Genomic DNA, 25,884 nt, shown 5'->3' on the forward strand with positions numbered 1-25,884 from the left:
TTTCTGGAAAAATCTATGGAATGTGCTCTCCTCCCAGCTGTCTGGGTGCTTCTGTCTTCTCTTGTCATATGCCCACACTCTGGCTTGGTGACATTTCTAAAAACCCACAGGAGACAGTGGCAAAATCTAAGCTTGAACCCTGTATTAGTTTTGTTTTCCTCCCCCACAGCCAACCTTTATTATAACAATAGCAATCCTCCCCTCTGCTATTTATTGTAAATTTTCTCAGCATATAAAGGACTCTTGGCATATGGGAGGAGGAAAATATATTTTAAAGAACCGAGTCATTTCTTCTATAAGGAGAGTTCCTAAAATGTGTACTTTGGACTTAGTTTGGAAGACAAAACAAAAAACAAAAAAACAAAAAAAAAAACAAAAAACAAACCCAAAACAGTGAAATAAACACTTAGATGAAATCAGCCTTTTAAATGTTTTCATTTGAAAGATGGAAATTGATTGTGTAGGTTCATATGTAACACTGACATCCTATTTAAGTTGTAGACTATGAGTCTGTACTTGGAGGACTTGAAAAAGCAGTTACTTTTGAATTCTAGTGCCAGACTCTGCCTGTTTGCACAGTTTCACGGGGTTTGTGCACAGCAGCGGCAGTGTCTGATGGTTCCCAGGCCAAGCTTGTCCCCCGGCTGGAAGCAGCGCACCCCGGCTTCTCCTTCGGCTCCGTGTTTTCACTTTTGTAGCTCTTAGCATTTTCTCTTCCTGTCCACAATCCAGACAGTCCGGGCTAGAGTTGGGATGTGTGTCCCTGTCCCTTATCCGGCTGCTCCGAGGAAGAGCCTCCCTGGTCTTTTGCTTTCATTTGCCTTATATGGTCAGCTGTGGAGTTCGTTATTCCTGGAAAGGGCCTTTTCACTGTTTCAAGCACTGTTGCCCTCCGCCATCTCCTGAGGAGAACTAGAGCTTGCTTGAAGCTTGGGGTTCCTGGTTCTAATGGGGATCCTAATGGATTCTCACTGGCTCCAGGGCAGGTGATGTTTGGACCCCAGGCTAATGAGATGTTTATCAGTAATGTGCATAGTTAAGAATAAACGTCCTTTTGAAACCAGGGACTCCAGAGTATGCTGGGTTTTTTGTTTGTTTGTTTGCTTGTTTTCTGTTGTTGTTTCTTTTTCCTTTCTTCAGAGCCCCAAGCGGGCTGGTCCTTCTCATTTCCCAGGTTCCTGCTGCCTAGATTGCCTTCCCCCACTTATTCTCTCAGGCTGTGGTTCTTTGAGGGCTTTATCTATCACAGGGATAGATAACATTGATTTCACTCAGATCCCTGTCCTCAGTTAGCTTCTGAAGGACTGCTTCCGGTGTCCCACTCAGGCAGCTGCCCCTCCCCTTCCTGCTCCCCCACCTGGTGGGCTCTAGCCTCCCGACCTCCTAAGCAAGCAGAGCAGCATCCCCTTAAAAATAAGTAGACTGAATACAAGAGCAACAAGAAGGTGTGGTTTATCTTACCGACCATGGTTAGTTTGTGTTTTAGCCTAAAAAGGAAGTTTGTAGTGTGTTGAATGCAAGTTGGATGTTTCTGGATGGAAGGTGGTGATGGAGACGAGGGGTGTTAATGGAGTAGCCCTTGCTCCTGGCTCAGACAGGAACATTTCTTTAAAAAACTTTATTTACTTTTAAAGAAGGAAGTTGAATTTGGTAATTGTTTGAGGGGGCTGCCTAGCTACCCTGAGAATGTTTTTCCCTCTCATCTTTCTCAGCCGCCCTCTCTATGGTGGTGAGGATTGGGCAAGCTTCGGAGCCACTTTCATTTTCTAGAACTTGTTGGTGAAGTTCCCCCCACCCATCACCCCTCTTTTTTTAAAGCTTGGCTACATTTCTCTCTTCCAGCTCTGCCTGTCCAGAATGACTTCCTGCTTTCCCCAAATCCCCTGCAGTTCATTGCCAGGCAAAGGAGTGACATCTGGCAGCTCGCTAGGGTAGAGGGAGGGAAGACTCTGAGCTCCACACTGTCAGGATGTATTACCCACCCACCCAAGCCAGGTGAGGCGCACTGGAGTGACCCACCTGCAGGGTTGTGTGTGCCTGTGTGCCTGCCTGCCTGCCTGCCTGTTTGCCTGCTTGCCTGCTCTGGCAGGTGTTTGGGCAGCTAGATACTCCATTCGCTCCTATCTGGTTCATGTATTTCTGTCTCCTGATGAGAAAATAGCAAGCCAACTTGAGAAGATCCAAAGCTGCACTCTAGATGTGTCAGGAACAAGGCTGCCTGATGCTAAGGGAAACACATAAAACCAGCCAATCACCTGTCTCCATAGTGAGGCCGCCCAAAGTCATCCTGCACTAGAGATGACCGTGCCTTGGGGGGAGTCTTTATTCTTTGCACATATTCTCTATTCTGGTGCACATAACATTTTCACATGGACAATGGTGATTTCTGCTACTGCGACAGGTATCAAGTTCTCCATGGTACCTGGACTGCACTGAAGTTCACCCATATGTAAATTTGCAGACATGCTCTCTCATGAGACTGGTGCTGGTCACACCTTTTATTTTTCTAGAAACACAGACCTCAAGAATTAACATGCTCAGACCCACAGTTTGACAGACCTATGAAACCTGACAGCCAGACTTGGGAAGTGGCCTTCCGGCTGCCTGCACTAAGGGCCTGCTCACAGCTGAAGCCCCTGCCTGGTCCCAAGTAGCTTTGGAGGGTTTCCCTCGATCAGTCTGATCAGCTGGTGCTGGGGGCTGCATGTATGAGCTGCCTGTGTTCTTTTGGTGATTGGTGATTCTTCCATAAAGTCCCTGTTGACCTTTCTTTAGCATCAGGTTCTCTTTGCATGTGTGCTGTGTGTGCTGTGTGCGTGCATGAACACACTCTTTTGTGTATGCACAGGTGTGTAGACACATGTATATATAATGCTTGTAACTGGCAGAAGTCAAGCTGCATTGTCAGTCATCAGGAGCCATACATGATTGTTTAAATTTTTCTTTTCAAGAGAGAATCACTTACTTTGCCTGGGGCCTAGCAAGTAGGTTGTCTAGATAGGCCGATGCGCAAGCCCTAGCTAGGGATCTGCCTGTCTCTTCTTCCTCGGAGTTGGGATTATAAGCACATGTTACCCAGGCAGCCTTTTAACGTGGGTTGTGTGGATCAAGCTTAGGTCCTCACGTGTTTTGACCTATCAGCCTGGCCTGCTACTGTCTTTTTTGAGCTTCCTTTGTCTTGTTACATTACTGTGTTTTGTTTGTTTCTGACCCTTTTCCATCTGCTACTTGGAATTGTCAGATTTTCAGGGCCTCTCAGGTGTTGGTTGCTAGGAATTGCCTTGGAGATTACCACATTGGTTCTTCGTCTTCTGTGTCTACAGTTGTGAATTGGGCTTGGGCATAATTTTAAAGAGACATTCTCTGGGTGATCATGCTGATCAGCTGGCCTTGCTTTACCTTGGTACTTTATACGTCATATGTAAAATGCGCGGTGATGTCATCCAAATGCAGGTTGTGGACTGGCCTCTTTTCTGTTTGTCTTGCACTGGGGCAAAAGGGAGAACATTTCTACTTGCTAAGAAATTCTCAGGGATGTGGCTGCTGTGAGTTCCCATTTCTCCCCCTGAGGAGGGGGCCTGAGCTCACTGGCCCTGCCTTCGGAGTATCCCTTATTTATTTATTTTATTTGACTTTCCCCTTTCCAGTTCATTATGGAGCTATCTCTGGTGGTGGCTGGAATTTGTGACTTCAGCAGCCATCTGGAAGCTTTGCTGTCACCAGTGTGAAGTGAGACTAGGGAGAAGAATGCACAGGGGGTTGAAGGAGAAGCTGTTGCCATTTGGTCAGGACTTGCTAAAAAGGCAGGCGTCCCTAATTGGTAGCTTAGCAGCTAATGGTTGTCACTGAAGGCTGTTAATCACACTGCCTGGAGTCTTCTTGAAGACAGCTTCTAACTGCAGAGGTTCTTAACACCTTTCATCTGACTTTTTGCTAAATAGCCTGCTGGAGTCCAAAATAGAAGCTGTGTAGGGAGATTACCCTTAAGCAGATCTCAGCTGCCAAGACTGCTGTGGTAAAGTTGTATTGCTCCCCACGCCCCCTGGCATGAGATTGGCAGAGAAAAATCCCCAAATGGAAGGCTTGGGAGATGGTTCGGTGGGTAAGGTGCTTGCCTTGCAAGTGTCCAGACATGTGTTTGAATCTCCAGAACTCAAATAAAACAAGGCTTGGTATCATGCACCTGAGATGGAGGCAGGGAATGCCCCAGAGTCTGTGTGTCAGCTCGGAATTCACAGTGGTACACAACAGAGAAGAGATGCTAAGACAAGGTGGGGCATGACAGCCAACACTGGAGGTCATCCTCTGACTTCCTGGCCCTGCATGTGCCTCCCCGCAGGCATATATGTGCGCCTGACTTTCTCACCTCTAACTGTTGGCCTGGCCCCTGCTTCCCTCTCACCCTTGCCTCTTCTCCATTCACACCCACTTGGTAGCTGATCTTAGAGGTTAAGTGCACAAATGACTAAGTGGTTAGTTTCCCCTATCAGCATGTATTCTCCCAGGAGCTGAATCCTTATATCCATCTCTCTGAGTGACAACTCCCCAGGAACAGACCTCAGTGATAGTGAAACCTCACAGTGACACCCTGTCTCTATTTGGTGGAGTCTTCTTGTGCCCTTGCCCGCTTCTGCTCTTTCCTATCTGATCTTTGCTCTGATCCTTATAGCGTCTGATTCTTCTTCATCCATCATCCATTACATTCAAGCCATCTGAGGCCTGTTTTCTGACCCCTGATGGTGTTGCTGATGGACTCACCCCTGTGCTTGACCACCCGTGATCTTGTGAATCACCATCATCTGTCTCCTAGAGCAGCGTCTCACACCTCTTTGACCCTTGTATAAGAAGCATATATCATGTTGCAATCCAGGAGACATAGTCAAGAAAAGGCAGAAAACAGTATTTAACCTTTAGTTTTTGTAGTGCGCTACTGTGATATTTCACTGGTGTGTGTGTGTGTGTGTGTGTGTGTGTGTGTGTGTGATATTGCAATCTAATTCATTTTGTGACTTGCTTTCAAATGTATATGGTAGTTAGAAGAGCAGTAGTTCACACTGTTGGTGTTTTAGGCAGTCTGTGAAGTAAGTGACATTGGTCCTAACTGGAAACCTTTTAGGAGTACTACTGTCAGCTCCCTGTAGGCCTGTGGAAACTGCTCTGAGACAGGCCCTCCTTTTGCCATGGAATGACCACAGTTGTCCTTCTAGCTCTGCTGACCTGCTTGCTGTCCTCTCCACTGGGCCAGAGTTGTAGCGTGGTCACTGTAGAACTGTCCAGATTATGCTATGACTGCACAGTAATGACATAGTTCCTCATGGTCAGCAAAATCCTGCAGGCGTCTTTATCCTACTAGGGCCACTTCTGGAGATGGCTGCAGGTTAAGATCGTTTGGAGGAATTAAAAATACATAAACAATAAACAACACTAGTGTCCCAGACTTGGAGAATGAGGATCCCTGGGTATGTAGCCAGGATAGATAAACAGCTTGCACTATCTGGTCCCTGTCTCCCTCCCACAGCGTCCCTCCTGCCTCTCTCTGGCACTCCTGAGCCGCTAGGCTCTACCTTATAGTCCACCTTATAGTCCTTGTAAACAGCCAGCTGCTTTCTACCCACAAGGCCTTTGCATTCACTGTGGGCTCTACCTGGAATTCTCTTCTGTCACCTGCTTCAAGACTCTGTAGATGTCATCACCTCACAGAGACCCCCTCCCTTCCTGTCCTGTCACCTTTAACCCTTTAGCTGCTTCTTGGTGTTTTTAAGACCCCACTCCACTTGGAGCTCTGCATTTTGTGTTGCTTCATTTCTAGCTTTCCTTTCTTCCCTATGGAATTTAAGCTGAATATGAGAGGCTATACAGAGACTGTGCCCATCTTGGTCACCACTGTGTCTTTTCTACCTAGAACTGTGTCTGATTCAAAGGTGATACAGAATTCATATTGCTAATGAACAGGAGTAGCTGGTGGGAAAGCTCAATGGTGGGGGGCTTTCTAGCATGCCTGAGGCCCTGGCTTTCATTTCCAGCCCTGCAAAGTCAACAGCTGAAAGTAGCATAGAAGAGTGACTGTAGAATGGCTTTTCTGGCTCTGTGTGTCTTCTCTGGCTGGACAAGGGAGGACAAATGCTTTGTTCTCAGTTGTCACACTGGGTCATGTATTTGATTCATTTTTTGATGACATTTTTCTTTTTTCTCCTAAGGAAGACTATAAAGAGGAGAAAGAAAAGAAAAGAAAACAAACAATAACTAGACAATGTCAAGCAGCGAGTCTGCTTTTGGTTACGAGGTCTTTGTCTTGCATTGTTTTTGCTTTGTCATAGGTCCCGGGAGACATGTTCATTTCACCTAGCCATTTTCCTTTCCCAGTCACACACAGCATTTGTACTGTCACCGGACCACTTTTGTCAGAGGTTGTTCTGGAGTGGATTTAGAGGGGATGTGTTTCATGTGATGGCTTACTTGGGCTTGGTTGAATTTTATTTTTCTTTCACAGTCTTCATCTGGAGCAATGTCAGTTGAACAGTCAGATCTGACATAACCAGCTTATGTAATCAGACTTTTCAGGGATGCAAATTGGAAGGCTTTTGCAGCTAGGTTTTAGAACTCCTTCTGTGCCTGCTTTGAGGCTTGGGCTTCCTGCTTCTGATCCTTTAACCTTGATACAGCCTTCTAGGGAGGTTAACTCAGAGCTGGGGTTCTGAAGGATTCTTGGGCTTTTGAAAGAGGATGCTGAGACTCGATTCTATCTGTAATAACAAAATTTGGGCAAGTACAGAAGACCACATCAATCCTATTTATTTATTTATTTATTTAGACCACATCAATCCTATCTATCTATCTATCTATCTATCTATCTATCTATCTATCTATCTATCTATCTATCTATCAGATGTACTGCCACAGCCATCTGGCTATACCTGGGAAGGCTGGGGGTGGTTTGATTAGCTTTTGAGCAGTTTAGGTATGAAACACAATCCAATGCCCTTGGTCAATCTCTGTGTCTGTTTCACACATGTCTTTGAGTACTAATGCATGGGTGGTGGTATTCAAGTACATCAAACATTTTGCCAGAATTTCCTCATTGTATATAAAATATGTGGTCATTGATGTACTGGAGAAAGGTGTTTCTGTTTAAGCAAAGAGGTTCCTATTGCTTTTTCCTCATGCCCTTCTTATTAATCATGGACCTTGAAGGTACAAACAACGGAAACTCAGCTCATACATGTTGGCTTACATAACTGTCTGGGGCAGAGAGGCTGTAGGGATGGTTCCTTGTCCTTTGGGTCTGGATTTTGCCCCTTCTCCACATTTCATCTGTTTTCCTATGAGTTCTGTTCAGTTCTGAGTCCTGTCCCCTCTTTATGATATCTAAAACCCTGTTGGTAGCTCTGGTTGTGAACCCTCTTTGTAGCTAGGCTGGAAGAAAGGGAAAGACTCTGCTTAGCTCCTCTGCTGGACCTGTTTACTAACTATGAGGTTAAAGACTACACTGAGGCCATGGGTGTGTTCTGTCTCTGACTAGTGCTGACTCATAGAATCCCTTTCGTGTAGAGAGGTACAATATCTTCATTTAGACTCTGAGTGACAAGAGAGACTAGTTCCCAAGGAAATGGGATTGGTGACATTGGAAGAGCTGGGCATTGGTCTTTTCTGGATAAACACTGAACAGTTAGCTTCTTGGCATGATTACTGGACAGGGGTCTGTAGTTTGATAACTGAGAGTGTCCTGTTTACCAGAAGAGAACATGTCAAGAGACCCTCAACCCCCATTTGCTTCTTTGACGCATAAAATGTTGGATTGATTTCAGCTTTTCTAATTGTTGTCTTGGCCCTTGGTGGTCTGCCTACTAACACCCATTATATGTGATATTTATTCACATGGCTTGTGAACTTATACTTACCATTTCTTTCCTCTGAGTAGCTATTCTTCTTACAAACAGAAGGTTTAGGCAGAGTCACTTTGAGCCCCCAAACTTGACATTGTTATTTAGCTTACTTCATCCATTTTTAGAAGCAGAATATTTGACCCAAGAAGCCAAGTGACCAGAGATGTCAGAGCAAAGTCTGGGTTGCATTTTTCACTTTATTGAAGACATGGGGTTGCAAAGGTGTGAGCACAGGTCTATGGTTTATGTAGCTCAGTGGTAGAGTACTTACACAGCATGGATGCATCCCTGGATTCCATCATCATGTAAGACATGGCAAATGCTCTGTAGATTTGTATAGCTTTACCAAGTGAACCTAGTGTAAAAGGCATGTAATAAATACGCACATGATGAGGGTAGAGGTGAAACTGGAAAAGTGGGGTGAGAGGCTCGATTACCTTGAGGGATGATTGTATGGGGCTCAGGACCTGCTGCTTAGCAGAAAGAACCTTTGAGGATTTCTGGGTAGGGAAGGGTGTGGTCAGTCAACAGGTGCTTCAGAAAGTAGATGTTGGCAGTCACCTGAGAGATTGGAGCCAGGGAGGTTCCTGGAAGGGTTCCCGAGTGAGTCAACAAGTAGGGGTTCAAAGCTCTCAACGAGGCAGCAGGAAAGGTGGGGGTGACCTTAAGCAGAAGTCAGTATCTCTGCAGCTTGTTCACTAGCTTTGGAAGAATTGAGGAGAAAAGAAAATGAAAGATAATGTAAGCAGCCTTTTCTGATTCCAAAAAGAATGTGGGATTAAAAATGGGTTAAGGCAGATGGTTATCAGAATGACTTGATACTGAGTAAGGCAGGAACAGGAAATTATTTAATCCTGGTTGATATAGACAAGTCCATGAGACATCCATGTCAGTCATCCAGGTTCCAGAAGGACTCAACCAATTCTGAGCAGCCACGGAGTTAGTACAGGGAACTGAAGCTCCAGTTGGAGTCTGGAGTCTAGGATGGAGGCGAGAGCGGCAGAGCAAATGTCTCTGCTCAGCAGTGGCAGTTAGTTCAGAGATGTAAATCACAGCACAGATTACAGTTGGTCCTGTGGGTGCTTGGCATGGGATCATCCCATGCACGTCTTCCTCCTTCTGTGGTTCTTGATGCCAAGCTCACCCTCAAAAAGCCACCTTTCCTGAGATTCAGCAAGCCTCGAGTGCTGGAGACTGGGACCACTGGTAGACGAGATTGAAAACCCAGTGGGACAGCCTCGGCTTCAGGAGGCAGGAGCTGTATACTGAGTTGTTACAAAGCACGCCTGAAATGATTTTCTGTAGACCCTCGATGAAATCCACCCTCAGAGCCTTCACCCTACTTGTTTCCTTCACCTCTTTCCAGCTTCATTGGAAGAACATGTTCTTAAATCAGTTAGATGTACGTCTTTGTTCCAGGACCCCCCCTGCAGGGACCATAACCCAATCAGGATGTTGATTTTTCTCCAGGTAAATGAAATCTAGGTCTGGCTCACTGTTAACAAGAGACTGTTGACTCTGTTTTTCTACCCCTAGTGTGTACCTGTCCTTAGATTGTTCTTTACCCACTGAGCCATCTCACTGAGACTGGTTTGTTTGAAGTCAGCTCCATTGTCTCGGTGATAAAGTGGTTGGGTAGCAAGGAAAAAGAGGATGGACAAGGAGTAAGCAGCGAACTGTCTGCTACCAGTGTTTAAGGAGAAACTGAGATGCTATCAGGCAGGGGAGTGTAGGGCGGGAGGCCTGCCAAGTGCTTGAGGGTATCCATAATAGTAATAAATTCAGGCTGCATGAAACCACTCTTGCCATTCCCATGGTGTATACCTTACACCAGGAGATAAGCATGACTTTACCCATCTAAAACAGGAGGCTGAGTATAGATAATGAGTACAGCTACAAAGGTTAATGAAAGTCTCATCATAGTGTCTATCGCAGTCAATATTGAACAGTTTACATATGAAGACTAGAATAATAGAATAACCAATTTGTGAGTGTGGTTGGTGTCTTTCTTTGTCCCTCTCCATCTTAGTTTTGGAGACAGAGTCTCATGACAACTTGGATGTCATCAGTTGGTCTGGCAAGCGTCTGGGATCCTCCTCTCTCTGTCTCCCAGTGCTGCTGTCTACATCTTAGACAAAAAACTTCATTGTGAGCCAAGGACAGAGAAACAGTTCCCAAGGGATTGTTGCTGAGGGTCTACCATTACAGTTGAAAGCTGAGTCCATATACAAACAGGCACCCCCTTGCTATGAGTCATTCTTTTTCTGCTTTTAAAGTATTAGTTCCTAATAATGTTTGTCATCTTTGATTCCCAAACTCAGACTTATTAGCAGAGTAAAATTGTAGCTTGTTATCCCTGTAAAGTGATATTTATGGTTTGTCAATCCCCTGTTTATAAGGGCCTGGATTGGAACTCAGGGTTTATCTATGTTCCAGAGGGCTAAGCAACTGGTGGTCATAGATGGGCTCTCACATCAAGATGTACTAAAGTGTCTAGTTAGGGCTTGTCCGCATCTTTGCTAGGGTGCACTTCTGTATGCCTGTTATAAAATCTTAGGCGGTGTCTTATGATCAGAAATATTCCTTGGCAGTTGCTCATTCTGCCCATCTGTACACTAATTACCATTAAAGCCTTCAGCATCTCTATGCTGATTATATAGAGCAGAACACAAGCCACTCCTTGGGCCAACTGTAATTCACACTGAAGCATGTTGAGTTTTATTGTTTCTCTGGGTGAGGAGAAAGATGCTGGAGCTTAGAGCCTGATTATCTCTGTGTGCTGATGTGTCACTGGGGCTTTGTGGCTAATGCATATTCAACAAGCTTGAGTTAGGACTGTCACAGAACAGTAAGTGAGTAAATAAACTCAATGAGGACAGAGCAAATGAGCAAGCAATTCTATGGCCAGACTCAAGAGGTCCTCTAGCTTCCAGCTGCTTGCTGCCATAGAGTGTTGCCAAACACTGGTTTGTTTGGCTTCTTTGCTTGTTACTGAAAAGCTGGAGAGCCGTTTTTTTTTTTTTTTATGTGAAATCACCGAGTTTCCAAATAGTAGCAATTAATATGAGTCTGTTTAAAATACTGAAGAGGCCAGATAGAATCTTGTGTGTGGGTTTTAGACTGAAGTCTAAGAGCAGTCAGATTTTTACTGAAAATAATGTTTCCTTAAGTGAAACAACTATTAGCTCACACGTACAGAGCAGTGTGGAAGGTGTTTTGTGGAGCTTGGAGGAAGGGTAGGCAAGGAAGACATCACGCCTAGTGTAGTTGAATTGAACCAGGGCCATTTATAAGAACCGTTGTTAAGAGGGAGGACAGTGTTATGGATGTTCGCAAGTTGGAAAGATTCCTGGCTGTCATCACCAAGGAAGGGGGATATTTGGGTGTTTGGGAAGAAGATAAGCAATTGGCACCTGTGGTAGGCAGCTGTCCAGCATTATAACAAAACACCAGAGACATTCAATTTACAAAGAGACACTCTTACAAAGTCAACGATCAGTTGGCCTTTGGGTCGATAGTGAGGCAGTCCAAAATTGTGGGGGCTGGTAAATTATCAAACTGGCTTATATCATGATCCACAGAGAAAAGAGAAAGGAGCTGAGGACCCTGTTATGTTTCTGAGGCAAATGATCTGAAGACCTCCTACCAGATTCTACTTGTGTGTGGGTCCATCACAAGTAGTAGCACTATCCTGGAGACACAGCCTTAATACAGGTGCCTAGAGGAGACATTTAAGACCCGAAATTTAGGAGAGCTGTCCTAGTCATCAAGGATATGATGTAGAAATCAGAGCAAACTTGGGTTCTGAAAACCATTGATAACTAGCCTGGCAGTTAATTTGAACCTATAACATTCTGGGAAGACTCATTTGTCAAAAACTTCATGTTTCAACTTGCTGATAACCAAAGGAGGTAGTGCTGACTTTTGAGAGGTGGGGCTTAGTTTGATATCTTCCAGACATTGAGGTTATGTGCTAGAAGAGGATTGTGGGACCTTGGTATGTCTCCCTCTCCTCCTTCTCCTTCCCTTCCTCACCTCTGTTCTGACCTCCCCAATCTGAGTCGTGAGGTGATTATGAGATGAATGGGTTTTTTATCCAAATAAACCTTTGTTTTGGTCACTTGACATTCATCTCAGTTACTTCAGTACCAGAACACTGGCTAGTACAATGTCTCGGGCTGTTGTATGCTGCTGTGATGGCTTACCACTAACTTTCTGTAAGGTGATTTCTATCTCACTCTTCTGGAAGTTCAAGAAGTTGTCACCAGTTTTTGGCAAGAGTCTCTGTGCTGTATTATAATGTAACAGAAGGGCAAGAAAGTGCCCATGAAAAAAATTGTGGGCCCCAATCATTGTTTTTATTTGGAACCTACTCTTGAGTTGATGCCATGAATCCTATTTCCTAAGGACCCTTTAAAAGTTCCACCTCTTAGTATCATCACAATGGAATTAAATTTCCATATGAATTTCAGAAGAAACCTTACAACCATTGCAGAGGCCTTTTGTGGAAAATGTGGACAGGCTCATTGAAGGTCCCCAGGTTAGAGCTCAGAAAGACCATTATCACTTTGGACATTCCTATTTTGTGGTATTTGAAAGAATGATTTAAACCAGTTTCAGTTTTAGTTTCAAAGTTAGAAACATTTTCCTGGCATTTCTTAATTATATGTGAATGTTTGAATCTGCCACATGAGATGATAGTCTGTGGGCTGCTGAGGAATTGCAGTGTGGAGAGGATGAGGTGAAGCATGGAATACGGAGAGTATGACGCCAGTGATGGAAGGGAAGATGCAGACCTTGGAGGGATGTCAAGGTTGTGCCACAAGAGCTCACTTTTGTGGCTGTGCTTCCCAAAGCCAGCCCCACACAGCATCATTTGCCTTCATAGCTCAGGAACAGAGAGGTAGAGACATGAGCACCACTTGGTTTCTTGGCTATGTGTTGGAACGTATGAAACCATATTGTGCCTCTGTGGTCCTCAGCAAAATGAACCTGGTGTTAGCATTTGTTTTTTATTCTGGAAGATAACTTGGTCAGAGGTACTTCACCAAATATAGCATTGTATTCATCGCCTGTGAAGTTCTTAGAGAAAAGTGGCCATGGAATGCCCTGTTGCCTGTGTATCAACAGGCTGAGGGCCCTTCTTCCTCCTCCTCTTGTCTCTGAAAAGCTAGACTTTCATAACCAGGTATATCACTTCATAATGAATAGCACTTTGTGCATTTTTCTATTATTAGGTGCTATGTTTGCCTAATTTTAGAGAAATTATATGATTTTTTTCAAATCTCTGTGACTATATTTTTGAACTTGCCTGGTGAGTTTCTAGCATTTTCTCCCTCTGGTGCTCAAAAGTACATGACTGAGCTGCTTGCCTCACACCTAGAATTTATTTTTAAGTTGATAATTGAGATATTACTTTTTCTTTTATTAGTGATACTGGGTGTTGAATGGGTTGGGTTGATTCGAATCATGTGTTCTAGAAGTTAAGGGGAAGGAAACCTGTAATCTATGGCCAGCTGATTTTTAGCAGAGATTCCAAAATGGTGAGTTACATTGGAGATTTTTTTTTCCTGCAAATGCTACCAAGAAAATAGGATTTCCACAGATGTGGGAATATAGAAGACTATTTCTCTGCTCTCAGCATTCCTTAGTGGCCCTTCAGTCTTTGTCTAGGGTTGGAGTCATGTGAAATTCCCTCCTTCTACATCATGTCTATGCCCTCATGTCTATTGGCCTCATCATTGCTCCAGTCTTGTTTAGGTAGCCATGGTGGTAAAACCTCATGATTGCGACTTCTCTGATATTTTCAGGAGACACAATCTCACACAAAGCTTCCTGTTTCCTTAGCCCCTCCTCTGCAGCAATCCCTGAGCCTTAGGTGCAGGAGCTGGGCTATAGATGTGTCAGATGGTACTGGGCTCCATGACTGTGCTTTGTCATTGGTTGTGGTAGTGGTACCTGTCTGTTGCAAAGAGAAGTTTACTTGACTGGGGTGGAGAACTATACTCACCTGTGGGTATAAAAGTTCAGACTATAGTTATGAATTATGTTGGTTTTGCAAACCTACCTCTCTTTCAAGTTAATGCAAAATGGACCAAATGTTTAAAACATAAAACTATGAGACTCCTATTGAAAAGAAAACACAGTTTTAATTCTTAATGGTTTTGGACAGGTAGTGACAAAACAAAAAAAAAAAAAGAAAGAAAAACTAAGTTCAGAAAAGCTGAGCATCTTTTAAACTCAAAATGTAACTGTACTGGCTAGTTTTATGTCAACTTAACACAGGCTGGAGTTATCACAGAGAAAGGAACTTCAGCTGGGGAAATGCCTCCACAAGATCCAGCTGCAAGGCATTTTCTCAATTAGTGATCAAGGGAGGAGGTCCCCTTGTGGGTGGTGCCATCTCTGGGCTGGTAGTCTTGGTTCTATAAGAGAGCAGACTGAGCAAGCCAGGGGAAGCAAGCCAGTAAAGAACATCCCCCCATGGCCTCTGCATCAGCTCCTGCTTCCTGACCTGCTTGAGTTCCAGTCCTGACTTCCTTCAGTGATGAACAGCAACGTGGAAGTGTAAGCTGAATAAACCCTTCCTTCCCAACTTGCTTCTTGGTCATGATGTTTGTGCAGGAATAGAAACCCTGACTAAGACAGTAACTAAGGGAGAAAATATTTATTAATGAGGTTTTGATTGGGAACTAGTATTCAGAATACATAGAAAATGACCACAGCCTAACAGTTAAAATAGAAGTAAAACAATTTGAAAACACAATTGTTCAAAGAAATTCCACAATTACTAGAAATTTAGAAAGATGTTCTGAATTGTTAACTCATTAGGAAGATGCAGATCTAAACCATAAGGAGAAGTCAGCTGTTGTAAAAACTATGGGCCATAAAGAATGTTGTTAAAGGCTGGGGATACAGTTCAGCAGCAGAATGTTTGTGTAGTATGCATAAGGCCTGAGGTTCATTCCTCAGTACAGAACTGGACATGATGGTGCATGTCTACAGTCTTTTGTCTTAGGGAGGTAGAGTCCATCATTGGCCACTTAAACACTATCTAAAGCAAAACAAAAGAAGCTATGGCAGAAAAACAAAGAAATACTGGCAAGAGCTTGTAGAAATTGTAATCATCATATGGCATGGTCATTGTTTAAAATTGTGCAGTGGCTTTGTAAAGCACATAGGGAAATGGTCAGACATAGCCAAAGCATATGACCCAGCAGACACACTCCCAGGTATCTAGCCAAAAGAATGGATATTTATAATGACTTTATGAATAATAAGTAAAGTATGGAAGTAGCAGAAAGGTTTGTAGATTGATAAATGGAGAAACAAACACAATGGAATATTATTCATGCATAAAAAGGAAAGAAGTGCTAATCTGTGCTTCATTGTGCATGGACCTTGCACATATAATAATGATTAAATGAACCTTGTTGCAAAAGGCTGAGAAGTCTCTGTTTATGTGATGTGTTCAGAATCCATACACTTTTAGAAAGTAGATTGCTAGTTGTCAGGCCTGAGAATATGGGAGAATGGGTAGTGCCTACTAATGGGCATGGGATTTTTTTTTTTTTTTTTGCCTCCAGAGTAATAATACAAATACTCTATATTTGTGTTGTAGTAGTGATCATATAAACTCTGAATTTTCCCCAAACTGCTAAACTATATTGTGTATCTTGTTAGGTTTGAATGAAATCTTAGTAAAAGTGGCTATGTGTAAGGTGTTTAGGCTTACTGGTTATAACACATGCAGGTAGAAAGTCAGAGCGACACATTACATAAAATAATAAAGTATCTACTTTTGTCTAAAAGACAAGAAAGTGAAAAGAGAGTATGTGGGAGAAGGAAATAAGATGAAGTCTGCTCTGAGAATGAGTTTTTGCTTGTGCCTGAATATATGTTTCCTGTGGGAGGCAAATACATTGCAGGCATATGTTCTGGCGCGGAGGCCCTTTGGAAGAAAATGAACCCAGGGTGTGTGCTTTGGGGTTTATAGAGTTATGAAGGCAGGAAAGAGGTCAAGAAGACTGAGTGGAGGTCAGAGGCTTAGCTGAAGCACTGGCAGAGAATAAGCCACAAATGGGTTTCTCAGAGAACTGCTTATATGTTTTCTTCATTTGGGAGAACAGAGGCATATGTAATTTTCTTGTTTTCTTTTGAGACAGGGTGCTGCATAGCTGTGCTGGCCTCTGACTTGTTATGTAACTGAAGTTGGCCTTGAGCAGCTGAGCTGCTTGCCTGGGCTATCTGATGCTGGCATTTTCTGTGTGAACCCCTGGCAGTTGAGGGATCTGACCATGAAAGCAGATGTCTAGGGTTTGACAAGGGTTGTCTAGCTGTCATGACAAGTGGAATAAAGAAGCATTTCTCTTCTCTGTTGGCAGCAGTTTGACTAAGTAAGGGCCTGCTGATTTTTCCAGGAATGGGTACACGTGAGGGAACTGGTCTAGGAGTCCTATAGCTGTGAAGAAAGTGCCACAGGAGGTGGAGCCTATGGGTGGAAGGCTCAGGCAGGAGGAATGATTGCTCTTAAAGAACAGATGCTGTGCTTCAGATATGGGAATGCAGGGGAGGGACCTGTAGCAATGTCAAGCTGATCACCAAGATGCCTGTGGAAGTGCCAGTGAGAGCAGATGGGCACTGGGAGTCTTCAGATGGGCGGCCCTGCGAAGGATACCAAATCCTGTATGTAGTATTCCAGCTGGAATCTCACCACAAGGAAACATCAGATAAACCCATAGGAGGAACAAACGTGCTTTTTTTTCTCTTCCAAGTCTGGACAAAAAAATAGCTGTTTAAACATAGTATCTAAGTACAGTACTTATCTTCAGTTGGATCCTGAACTGGAGGTCGAAGAGAGTGCTGGGAAAACATTGAGTTAAATGACAAAATGGGAATGTAAACCATAGGTAACATAAACATACACCATTAACATTAAATTTGGTGGAACTGATAGCTGTCCAGGAATACATATATCTTACATTAAATCTTGCATGATATATACAACTCCCTGTGAGATTCTGGAAATAATTTCATGTATACATGAGATTACTATGTACATATCTGTATATGTGCATATATCTTTGTATGTAAGAGATCATAGCTAGGGTCTTATGAGAGAGATAAGCAAATGCTCTACCACCATAACCCAACACACATGCATATGCATATGCACTAAGAGTAAAATGTTGAAAGGCTGGTGCTGGGTTTAATGCTGTTTACCTTGTAAGCTTCCTATAACTTTTCAACTCTTTCTGAATAAAAATCTAGGAAAGTGTGTCCGTGAATGAAGAAGTTAGCCTTTATTTCTTAATTTTCTGGCCTCGGGTGAAAGGCGTTCCTATGGCTCAGTATGTTCTATGATACAGATGGAACCTGAGAGGATGGAACTCAGGAATGACCTCAGGATAATGGAGGGAAATATAAGATAGGAAAGAGCCAGGGCGACAGGTAGTAGAGTCTCAGCTAGACAGTACAGGGAGCTTTGATTGCTCATGGGACCAGAGCAATCATGTCTTGAGTTGGCTCCTTAGCAACTCTTCCTCTCACCAGAGGCATGGTGAAGTTTAAAACAACAGTGGAAGGTGAAAGTCAAAGGTGTTTTCTGATTGTATCAGATATGTTTTTAACATCTAACATACTCATACATATATTCCAATTATAAGGCAGTTCTAGAGTAAAAAAGTCCTTGATGTCCTGGATTCTGGAGTGATGGGCTCTCCAAGGTAAGATGTAGGACAGGAAAAGCTTCTCTGGAACCTGGAGAACTTGACTTTGAGGTGAGCTCAGACCGTTATTGATGAGTGAAGATAGTCCTTGACATGTAGTGGTACTGATGTGGGTAAGGTGTTGTGGAATACAGTTTCTACAAGAGAGAGGGCCTACTTGGTAAAGGCCCAGAAGGGTGATACATGGCACATACTTGAATTGTAATGGCACAGAGAAGGCCAAAGTGGTATATTCATGGAGGGGGTACATTTTAAAGAAATGGAACAGGAGAGACAGATGGGAAAAATGAAGGGCTGACACACATGGCTGAAGTTGTTTCTACAGTGGGTAATAGTAGTGGTCAAAGCATCTGCTCAATTGCACTAACAAGCTGTTTAAGATGTTCTTAGACTGAGAGATCCACCCTGATTGCTGGCAGTGACTTAGTGACTCAAGTCTCTGGCAGTTCTGTTCTTTAGTGAGTCATAGACTAGGATATTGTTAGGAATATAGGTGCCTGGACTCTCCTGAGCCTACATCAAAGATCACATTTTATCAAGATCTCCAGGCAAGATGCCTGCATGGTGCAATCTGAGAAGCGCTCTGTTTTGAAAACTCAGCTAACGTTTACATTGTGTGTTTCTCAGCATGCTGGGGCCTCTTGAGTCAGAGTTGCCTGGAGAACTTATGAGAAATGAAGGTTCCTAGGCCCATCCATCTACCCTGGTACCATCTACTATATGTTAGGACATGTGGTGTAAACTCTTAAGAGTTGCTCCCAATGGCAACTATCATGGCAAGATGGGTGGAAAGCATTCTTCATGATACAACTTCCCAAATGATGGGCCAATGAACTGCATTGCTTTGAAGGCTGCCCCAGTGACTAGCACATTTCTATAGCGTTTTAGACAGGGGAGGTAATTTTAGAAAGTGAATTACATTCATTATGTTGGATTGCATGATACTTCTGAGACATCATTCTAAAGGTTCTAACATACCCTATGCCCCGAGTCTTGTCTTCATCAGTCACCTGCTCCTTTATAGCTGGGGGGCACTGGTTTGTAGAAAAGGTGAGGAGGAAAGCTTAATTTTACAATTCTCATGGGAAGTGATTTCCTCCCTTTGAGGACATTTGGTCAACTCCTGCAGGAGTAGAGTGCAATTGGCAACTATGATTGAAAGCCCAAGGCTGATGCTTCTAGTCTTCATCCTTCTAGTCTTCATCCTTCTAGTCTTCTAGATTGCTGTATCAAAATGCCTGAGATTGGATAGCTCATGAGATAGAAGGTTTATTTGGCTCATGATTCTAGTGTTTGTAAGGGCTCAATATCCTCTGCAGAACTGGCACTTGGAAGGGCAAGAAAGCAGGAGCCTGGAGAAGAGCCAGACTCCCTCTGTAACAGCCTTCCTCGAGTGAACTAATTGACTCTACCAGATTTGATTCACTCCCACAAGATAACATTCAACTGCTTGGTGAATGGAGACTGGAGCCCTAGATTAGCTCCGTTTTTCATTGCTCTAACAAAATCCCTGACAAAGGAACTTCAAGAAGGAAAGGTTTGTTTTGGCCCATGCTTTACGTTTGCAGTCCATCATGTTGGTAAAGGCATGGTATCAGGATGAAAAGACGTCAGAACAGAGCCAGGGAGTGGACAGATGCATGCTGCTGCTTAGCTCATTTCCTCCGTTTTATTCAGTCCGAATCTCAACCTGTAGGATGGTGCCACCCACATCTAGGGTAGGTCTTTTCCCTCCACAATTAAGCCTTTCTGGAAACACCCTCATAGGCACATCCAGGGGCGTGTTTCCATGGTGATTCTGAATCCACTTGACAGTAAAGATTAACTATCATAAGCACCATGACCTCACCACAACCTTAGCATTAGGAGCCAAGATTCTACATTGTGATTCTTTGGGAGATAACCTTCTCTAAAGCAGGGCAGCATCCTTTAGTACAAAGCAGTCCTCATCTATAAGGAATTATAAAGGGTGCCCAAAATACATATAGCATTGAGCAACTCTGCTCTTCAGAGCACATCATTTGTATGTTAGAATCATTTGTAGTACCTTCTTGTGACTTTGTGATTGTGCTCCAACATCTGAGGCAGGACTGTACGAAACCTTTGTGGTAGGTTATCTTGAAAATTTTGACAGTCATTCTTCTTGGCAGATATTTTGAATTTTTAAAAGGCAGTTTAGTAGTGGGCTGTGTTTGCTAGGCTAAAAATAACGTGTAAGCACATGAAGCATAGGTCATGAAAGAAAGTAAGAAAACAGTTTTCATCTTCAGGGCAGACATTTGATGTCTGTGAAGTGAGCTCCAATGTAATAGTTTCTGTTTAGGCATAGAGTTAGGGTTAGGTTCACTGAGGGTAGATTTTAACATGTGCAAATGGTCAAAAGTGGTACTGTGTAAACTGCACATCTACACTTAGGGAACTGAAACTAGGTCCCTGTCTCTCACTCTTCAGTTCAAAATGGATCAACAACCTTAATATAACATCAGAAACTCTAAAACCGTCAGAGGGGAACACTTGAAGTTATAAGTAGAGGCAAGACATTTCTCGAAATGACTCCAATAGTTCAGGAAATTATCCCAAGTACTGACAAATGGGATTGCATGGAATTAAAACAGCTTTGGCTGTAGAACAATAGAAGAAGTGAGAGTCGAGAGACAAGCATACAGGCTGCAAGAAAATCTTTGTGAGCTGTGCATGTGACATGTACAGTTGGAGATCAATACCTAGAATATATAACAAAGTAAAAAAATTAAATCCTTGAAAAAACATCATCCAGTCAGTAAATGGGCAAATGAATTGAACAGGCATCAAAGGAAGACATATGAATAATGAATATGAATAATGAACAGTTGTATATAAAAATGCTCAACCTTCATAGCCATAAGGAAAAAAATACGTTTAAACTATATTTGGATTCCACCTCATCCTGGTCAGAATGTTGATCAAGAAAGCCAATGACAAATGTTGGTGAGGATGTGGGGCAAAGGAGCCCTTATTTACCACTGGTGGGAATGTAACTTCTGTAGCAATCACTATGGAAATCAGTCTAGAGGTTCCTTCAAGAGCTAAAAATAAGACTACCCAGTGATTCAGCTGTTCCACTCCTGGGTGCATACCTAAAGGAATCTAAGCCAGCATGCCACCAAGATGCTTGGGAACATGGATTGTGATGTGCTGGTTACAGTGGATCAGATATGGAACCAGCATAGAGGCTCAACCCTAGATGAACTGATAGAGAAAGAGCGGTGCACATACTAGTGAGAGTGCAGTGCGTCGGCAGGAAAAGGGGTGGATCTATCTGTAGGTCGCTGCATTAAGCAAAAATCACGTTTTCTTTATGTGTAGGATACATATTTAAATCTATCTGTCCATGTGACATGAAAGTAGGAAGGGGTTGCTTGGGAGAAGAAAACAGTGAGATGGGAAGAAAGACTGATGAAATAGATATTGAACAAAGTCCAGTGATCTGTTTGTTGTTAAATATCACAGTGAGGCTGATGAGTTTGAATGCTGACTAAAAATGCTATTTTCTGAACAGTGAGGGCATGGCCCCACTCCCACCTGACAGGAGCTGTCTGGGAGTGCTGGGTGGAGCATAGTCCTGGGGTATTATTCCAGGTTAGGTTCTCATCTCCTCTCTAGTAGCAAGCAGGAAAGAAAAGAATAGCAAAGTATACACGGGCAGGCATCCTTGTTCTCTTCCTGTGGAGAACTGAGCCAAAGCCGTCTGTGGCAGCTCTGCTCGGCTGGCCCTGCAGCCGTGTACTCTGTGTACACAGGTGCTAAGGAAAGGTTGGTTCCTTTTCTATTTCTAGTCCGTAGCCCACTGCACAGATGAGGAAATCATCTGTGGGGCTACTGGCCTGGCTCCCGAGCAACCGATGCCTCTGGCTTCTCCTTCTTTGTGTGTTACAGGCTGATCTTCCTTCCCTGCCAGTGGCTTGTACCTGCCAAGCTCCGCTGAGACTTTCTCTAAATGGCTTTCGCATCTCGACTTGCTTTTGTATCCCTGTGTCCCTGTGATCCAGACACTCTTCAGGCTTCCTATGATGCCTGCAACCAGGTGTTACTGGTTTTAAGTGAAAGGCACATCACACTGCTGGGGCAGAAACATCTTTCTTTCCTTTTGTGTGGTGAAAAAAATGTACTTTTCCAGGAGACTCTGGCAGTGACCAGCCCGGTAACTTATGTAACTCTTTCATACCAGGCTGCCTTAAGCCTTTTGGTGGCTATAAGCTGGTGTGGCTAGGGCTCCAGGTTTTGAAACACCAGGCCTGGTGCAGTGAGGTTTCTTTGCTTTTGACTGAGAGGTGAAGTGAGTTCAATACAGCAAGAGTTTTCACCCCAAAGTCTACAGTGCTGTTTGTGTCACAAATGTGACTTTTCTCACTCTACCCCCGACTCTCCATGTGTCCATGTGTTAGGTTCTTTTTATTGGATAGATCCATCCAGCATTCCTTCTTTTTTTCCACATGGAAGATGTGTCTTCTCTCATTCCCTTTATGTTGAATTACAGCTTCAAAACAAAACAAACGAACAAACAAAAACCTCCTTGAACGGAGTGAATTCTTTGGGTTTGGCTAAAAAGTGTAAGCTTGAAAGTAAATTTCAAAGGTGATTTTTAAGACTTTCTATTGAACAAAGAGTAAAGCCTGTGGACTGTAGAACAGGAGTATTGAGGTCTTTGTACATGCAGCCCCGACTTTCAACAATGATGAGCCAGTACCTTGCTTCATGGACCTGATTAATGTGATGTCATTTCCAGACATTGTGTTATTTGGTTTGAGACGACATTTTCAAGTTGCTTCTAATTCCAGCTGTTGGGGTAGAATTGGCAACCCAGGAAAGCCTGCCTGTGCTCTGCTGCAGGCCCCCTGGGCCAAGAGGCCTCAAAAACTGCCTTGCCTGAGTGAGTCTGTGTTGGTGACTGAAGCCATAGGGGAAGTTGGTGATGTCACCTCTCTCGCTTTCCCCTCCCCTTCCCACTCCCAACCCTGAACCCTGACCAAACAAAGCATATTTTTCTAGCGATAGAAATCAGACACTTTTGACCTTTTTCATGAAGGGAAATTTTGTTTTTCTTCTTCCTTTTCCTTATCAGCAAGATCTTCCTTTTCATGAAACCATAAAAAGAAATTCATTGTTTGAGGTCTTTTAAAATATATGTATGTATATATACATCCATCTATGTACACACATATATATATGTACAGACATTAAATGTATCACTGATTAAATTTTACTTACTCATTTCATTCCCATGCTTGAATATACACAAAATTACTGGTTCCCTAAAAAGCATCTGATCTCTCCAAACACCATCATTTCACTCCCCAACAGAAGTGACCACTGTTTTGATACTGTCAGGAATGTCATATGAATGGGTCCATTCTGTGTCAACAGACTCGTTTTGTTATCATTGCCTTGCAACCTTTCGCTCAAAATGAAATAATATTTGTAAAACCTGTCCCTGCTGTTCTGTGTGACACTGGCTTGCTTTTTAGGGCAGCATGGCCTCCCCACATCTCAGTGTTGCGTGACTGTGTCATTTGCCTGCCCACTGTGTCATAGCAATGGTATTTAATTGACTCATCACTGTTAGGCTCTCTTGAGAGGACTTCAAGTGAAGTAGCTGATTTCATTTTGAATGTTAACTTGTGATCTAGCTCTGTGGCTATTCCCTGTGTAGATAAGAAACTTAAATGTGTAGATAATTTCCCCCAAATTATACAAAATGTATGCAATAAAGCAGACTATACTCCTGAACAGTGGAGGATGCACACAGATCTTCACTTCCTCTTATTTGCAGGGCATTGAATGGAAGCTTTTATATGAATAGAGTGGGCTTTGCAATCTCCAAGGGATGTTTAAAGGGAGACAGGAAGGCTAAGTTTAGTTATCTGGAAAAAGATTGATCAGGGAGTGAGCAGCAGAGACAGGTAGAACCTGTCTCTGGGGTACCTGAACAACAGCAACAGCGACAACAGCAACAGCAACAACAGCAACAGCAACAACAGCAACAGTTGGCATTCTCTTTGGTGTCAGTGAAAGTTTTGAGAGTAAAAAATGTTTTGTCATTTACAAGTCACCTAGGAGAAACCCTGTCTTGAAAAAACGAAAAAAAAAAAAATTTACTAGCACCGGCTGAAAAGTAAGAATCTTGCCTAGCCTGCATGTTCTGTATAGAGGCTGGAGGGAGTCAGCATTGAGTAAAATGAAGTTGTGATATTTCTGCCAGATTTGTGATATGGACCCTGTGGTCCTATGACTCCGTTCCTACTCTATCTTGAAGGGACTCTGTGCTGCCCTTGGTCATGTGACCTTGCGACTTGAGGTGCTCTTTAGTAGGGCATCTGATGTCTTTGCAGACATCTCAGGTGTTGAGGCAAGGATACAGCATCTAACTACACAACTCTAGGCAGGTACCTATGTTCTGCAGGTGAGAAAAAAACTTCTGTTCCTTAGTTAGAGTCACACCAAGGTATTTTATATTATTTGTGACTATTGTGAAGGGTGTTGTTTCCCTAATTTCTTTCTCATCCTGTTTATCCTTTGTGTAGAGAAAGGCCATTGATTTGTTTGGGTTAATTTTATATCCAGCTACTGCACTGAAGTTGTTTGTTGTTTATCAGGTTTAGGAGTTCTCTGGTGGAATTTTTAGGGTCACTTATTTATACTATCATATCATCTGCAAATAATGATATTTTGACTTCTTCTCTTCCAATTTGGATCCCCTTGATCTCCTTTTGTTGTCTAATTGCTCTGGCTAGGACTTCAAGTACTATATTGAATAGGTAGGGAGAGAGTGGGCAGCCTTGTAAGCTGCATGTGTATCAGAAGATGGCCTAGTCAGCCATCATTGGGAAGAGAGGCCCCTTGGTCTTGCAAACTTTGTATGTCCCAGTACAGGGGAACACCAGGGCCAAGAAGGGGAAGTGGGTGGGTAGGTGAGCGGAGGGAGAAGAGTACAGGGGACTTTGGGGATAGCATTTAAAATGTTAATGAAGTAACTACCTAATAAAAATTGGAAAAAAAAAAAAGAAAGAAAGAAAAAACTTCTGGTCCCCTTTGTCTTCTGCAATGGGTAGAGTTGCTCTTTCAGCTGATTGGTAGCTGCCATTCTCTGGATCAGGGCCAATCTAAAGGAAGTAATCTGTGTAAAAAACTGAATTCTCAGCTAGAGGTCAGATAACAAGTCCTTTCTTGCTCTTCTCCGACCTTACGTGTATCATCTTAAGTTTTCTACTTGGAGAAGACATCTGGATGTCTCAAATGGAAAAGCAGTAACTTGTCCTTCATCTCCTACTGACAATGTTTATTCCTTTTGCAGACAGGTAATACCAGGTTTGCTTGGCATTCCCAATTGGAAAATGTCACCTAACTTCAAAGGCTTCTGCCACGGCTTGGGAAATGTGATTAGAGTTCAGTAGACACAACAGTGTCTAACCAGCTTCCGCTTACAGTGACCTGGAGTTAATGACTTGCTTACTGAAAGGACATAGGAGTAATTTTATGAACTGTTTTTTGAGGGTGCCCTTTGATCTTGCCCGTCTTCCCATTGATTTGTTTGTCCCATGGTTGCTGAATGCATGAGCAGCAGGCTCATCAGGAAGACGAACCCTCCTCTCTGTACTAATCGTGTAGTAAGTTTGAGGCAGGATGGTTCTTAAGTATGTGGTGTTTTGTATTTCATTTTCATTGATACTTTAGTGGTAAGAAATTATCCTGGTGAGGAACTGACACTCATAACACCCACCCCCTTCTGAAATTTAGTCTGCTGGTTTTTATCTTTTTAGAAAAAAAAAGCTATAAATGATCAGCAGATGTTGTTTGTTTCTTATTTGTGACACACTCTCGATAAAAGTCCATTTATATATACTGGGTAAATGAAGAGTTTTTATTTTTACATTTTGTTAGTATATGTGTGTAAAAGGGTGTGCGTGTGCCCACGGCGTTCAGAAGTTGATGTCAAATGTCTGTTCTCAATTGTTGTCAAATTTATTGTTGTAGTTGTTGAGACACAGTCTTTTACCAAACCGTATACTCACCGTTTGGGATAGGGTAGCTTACTAGCAAACTCCAGGAATGCACCTTTTTCATACTCCTGACACCATACCCTGCTCCCATACCCTGCTCTGGGATTGCAGGCTCAGGCTGCTATGTTTGATAGTACGTGGGTGCTGGGTGTGCAGCAGACACTTTACCAACAGAGTCAGTTCTCTAGCCCTTTAAACAGTGGTAACTTGCTGGGTGCTTATCTTGTTGGTCACACA

General features: G+C 43.1%; 1 protein-coding gene across 13 annotated transcripts in view; it reads left to right on the forward strand.

Moving 5' to 3' along the window:
• Positions 1-25,884, forward strand: part of Itpr1 (inositol 1,4,5-trisphosphate receptor type 1) — a 330,113-nt gene that overhangs the window by 84,816 nt on the left and 219,413 nt on the right. The gene's annotated exons all lie outside the window — the stretch shown is intronic.

This window comes from Mus pahari, chromosome 2, assembly GCF_900095145.1.
Source record: "Mus pahari chromosome 2, PAHARI_EIJ_v1.1, whole genome shotgun sequence".
In the NCBI taxonomy this organism is placed as follows: domain Eukaryota; kingdom Metazoa; phylum Chordata; class Mammalia; order Rodentia; family Muridae; genus Mus; species Mus pahari.